The sequence below is a fragment of the Mercurialis annua genome, linkage group LG3 (assembly GCF_937616625.2).
Source record: "Mercurialis annua linkage group LG3, ddMerAnnu1.2, whole genome shotgun sequence".
Classification (NCBI taxonomy): domain Eukaryota; kingdom Viridiplantae; phylum Streptophyta; class Magnoliopsida; order Malpighiales; family Euphorbiaceae; genus Mercurialis; species Mercurialis annua.
The window spans coordinates 12,664,647-12,668,726 of record NC_065572.1 but is presented as its reverse complement, the minus strand read 5'-3'; the positions used below and the strand labels follow the sequence as shown (position 1 = coordinate 12,668,726).

Here is a 4,080-nt window from a genome sequence, read left to right as displayed (position 1 = left end):
TTTGAGGGTTTTCAAATACTTGTGAGAAGAGATTGAAACCTTTTATGTTCTCAAAACGCGAATTATTTTTACTATTTTTCCTAGACTTGCTGCGGGCTTCGGAACAACCATTCCCATTCCCTATCGTCGGTCTCGACTCAAGTTTCGGGTGGAAATCAGGTCGTGACAATAAACCACGTCGCCTCAAGATAAAACAGCCAAAACATGTAAGCATTGGACAGTACTTATCGCTCTATAACACATACTCTCTATATAATGCTCAATTTACTTTAGAAAAATTTGTTGTTGTAAAAAAAATGTGTTTGAAGAAGAAGACTATGGCCATATTTGTAGTGCAAAGGAAATAAGACTGAAATTGCAAATATAAATTGAAATTTGTTTGCATGAAAAACGTGGCCATAAATTTGTATGTTAATGATGGGGCAGTTGATACAACGACAGTACCAACGCAAAGATAGAAACACAGATGGAGATTTGTTATTGGCTTATATGAAGTTAAGCCCAAAGAAAATTGACGGATCAAGTGATGCACTCAATTTCCTAGAAGAAGTTGTCACGACCCAAATTTATGAGTCGCGACCGGCGCTAGGGAATGGGAGTGGTGGCTCCGAAACCCGTAGCAAGCCTAAAATCCTGTGTAAATTTTTCGCAAATCAAATTATTTTCATATATCAAAATACATGTGACCCCATTTTACAAAGATATCAGAGTTAAAATGCGCTATATAAATACATAGACAAAGACATCTAGACTACTGCGGACCGCTAGAATGAAAACCTTCTTTAACTTCTTGTGCAAATGACTTTCGAGAATTTAAAACTTCGGAAGCTTGACTCTCCAAATCATATCATACTATTCCTGAAAAATGGGAGGAGCAACGGGGTCAGTATAAAACTGAGTGAGTTCACCAAATTACACGCAATATCACATAAAGGGTTAAAACATTTGAAAACCCATTTTATATATCAAAAATAATCTTTTGACATCATATTGCGTATCTTCTTTACTTTCCTTCATAACTCTTTGTTTATTTCATAAACTTGTAGTTTATAAGTATTTGTCGTCATTGATTTCTTATTATGATATTGATATTTTTCTTTCTCGTTTTGTTGCATTAGTTTTCGACCGAATCTTAAATCTAAGTTTATATTATCATGATTCTAAGTCGAACTAAATCATTGGCAAGTCTCTTGTGACTTGATCCTTATGGTTGGGTCCCGAGATAGTTCAACCGAGTTACCCATAACCATATGGTACAGTCCCGAGATAATTTAACCGAGTTACTTGTACCATTTCTCAATCCCAAACGATCGATAGGAGTCCCGAGATAATTCGACCGAGTTACTCCTTAGACACGGGTCCCGAGATAGTTCAACCGAGTTACCTTCGTGTCTGCATTCGGACTCTGCACCCTGCAGGTCTTTTGAACTTAACTGTCGATTCATATAATTCCTATTGTCGTTTAATAGGAAAGTTTGCTCATATTGTGCCTCGATCTTATTTCGTATTGATTCTCGATGTATTGTACATACTTTTTATTTCATATGAGTCCCGAGGACTATTATCGAGAATGGATGAGATACGGGTCCCGGGATAATTCTACCGAGTTCCACTTTGTATCTCAGTTCTTATTATTGAATATATCAGAGTACACTTTTCTTATATCATGTATTTATCATTTCGATGACTTATGTTGGGTTTTCTTGATCCTTTATGGACCATGACATGCACATTACAATCTACAAACATACATCTATAACACACGCACGTATGGGTATTTATTATAATTGAAAGTACGTATAGGAACGTACTATGTTTCTTTATAAATATATGCATAATAGTACATATAGGAATGTACTATACTTTTCTCATGCATATTTGGTTCGATACTCGTATATTATTCGATATTTGATTACGATTTATATTGCTTAACCCTTCCCCAATATTTTAAGCATATACGTTCTTTTCATCTATTTATGTTATTCTTAAAATAACACAGTACAGAAAATAATCGTTTTCAAAACATATAACATAGTACACGTTTAAACATACATGTAATACATTCAAACGTAAAAATATTCGTAAAGCCTTTCGTATGAAAATACGTGGCTTTATGAATATTGACGAGTAATTTAAAGTGTACTCACCACTTGCTATCCATTTACTCTAATCAAGCAAAGCGTTAATCTCGATTCAAGAACTTTGAACTCCGTCGATAGTCGCCTCGTCGAATCTACGCAATTACGATAATAGCGCAATAAATAACAATTCTCATCTCCAATTTTCTATTTAAAGGCTGTTTTGTAGCTCACTTTGGCTATCAAAACGCTTATCTAAAATAATCCAACCTCTAAAAAAAAGTGACATTCTTATATTTTAGAACGTCGCCTACAACTTTTGTTTAGGTCTCGGACCATGAAATGCACCCGAAGGTGTCGAAAACAAGCTTCGAAGTTAAAACCTCAAGCTGTCCAGAATAACAGTTCAGACTGCACACAAAAATGTTTTGCCTCAGATGACCATCTTAGAAGCAGAATTAGAGAAATATTAAAACTAGACAATTGTAGTTAACATCCCAAAGTTTCCGTACCAACAAACGGAGCTTGATTTGGACTTATACAGCCCGAGATATTGCCTTTGCAATATCGCTGTTTTGCAAGACATTTTCTGCAAAACGTCAATTTGTTTACATCGACTAAATCGTAACTTATTATGTAATAAGGGTAACCTATCGATACCACATTCTAACAACAACATAATCCAGCCCCTATACACCTCCTAACTATATACAATTCAAGACTTAAACATCGCCAAATTCATTTGAACACGAATTACTCAATTTGGCCATACTATTCCTACACTTTCCATTCAATATTAATCAATCTAAAACAAGTCATATTCAGCTCTAATTATCTTATGAACAAGGCATGAATCAATACTCAAGTCTCACATCTACTTCTTGATTCCATGGCCGAACCCTAAACTCATTATATCTTCAATTTTTAAACAACTTTAAAGCATGACAATCAAGACTTTAGCAACTATAACCAACATGTAATGACAAACCACAAGCCAATCTTATGATTCAATTCATCAACCAAAACCTAGACAAGTTCAAATATTAACCTCACCTTGATGATTTTTTCTCTTGGCCGAAGGTTTATGCTCCAATTCACCATCAATATCCTTTAAACAAGCTCATAATTACCTAACCACCATCAATTTAGCAATAGCACCATTAAACCTAAAAACCCCGAATTATAACTGTGAAGCCTCAACCAAAATTCGATATTATTACCTCAAATTGATGTCATAGATCTGTAGATAATCGTTTCCTCGTTCCGTGGCCGCAAAAATCGTCCAATTCCGTTGAGAAACGAAAAAGATATGAAGATTTGAAGTTTGGAGGATTTGGGAGAAAAGGGGTTACGGGTTTGCTCTTTCCTTAGCTGCAAATTACCTTCGAATGAATGATTATTCATTCATAAAAGAAGATAATAAGTGGGTAAAAAGTCCACTTAGGTCCTTGAAGTTGTCACCTCCTTTCTCTTCACTTTATAGCTTATCTTTCGTACAATTTAGTGCACTAATCTTTTAATCATTCGATTCTCGATAAGTTCCGTATTATTTATTTCCCAAATAAATAACATTAGTCTCATATCTTTTAATATCACTTTCCAATAATATATTTTGGCAATTTTGGCCAAAAACGCTCAAATTTCCATTTTGAGCTAACTTGCACTTTTTCTCACTTTTTCGTCAAATTTTCATTTTATTGACCATTGATAACAACTTTATCGATATTATTTTCTTATCTTGAGAAAATAGAGTAAAACACAACTTCCTCCGGAAGTTTGTGGTTAAAAGTCCACTTTAGTCCTTAAAGTGGCTAATTTACATTTTACCTCAACTTCTCTATTAACTGACATGCTTAACTAAACAATGTCTGAAAGTTATGAAACTTTTTCCATAATTTCTAAAAATTATTCACGGATCTTGGCATGAAAATTATTAGCTCGGGCTTTCCAACTTATTTTATTTTATTCTCTTTAGTCCCGATTAAATCCAATTGATCGCATA

At 34.3% G+C, this 4,080-nt stretch overlaps 1 long non-coding RNA gene across 2 annotated transcripts; it reads right to left on the bottom strand.

The window, feature by feature from the left end:
• Positions 1-556: 556 nt before the first annotated feature.
• On the bottom strand, positions 557-3,535 carry LOC126672119 (uncharacterized). 2 transcript variants are annotated; one of them, XR_007639243.2, is made up of 4 exons: positions 3,299-3,535; positions 3,132-3,208; positions 2,148-2,233; positions 557-858 (listed from the first exon to the last, which is right to left on the bottom strand). It is a non-coding gene; the product is annotated as an uncharacterized LOC126672119 (long non-coding RNA). The 2 variants fall into 2 exon arrangements; XR_007639242.2 differs by lacking the exon at positions 2,148-2,233 and having other exon boundaries at positions 3,299-3,516.
• Between the last annotated feature and the right edge of the window lie 545 nt (positions 3,536-4,080).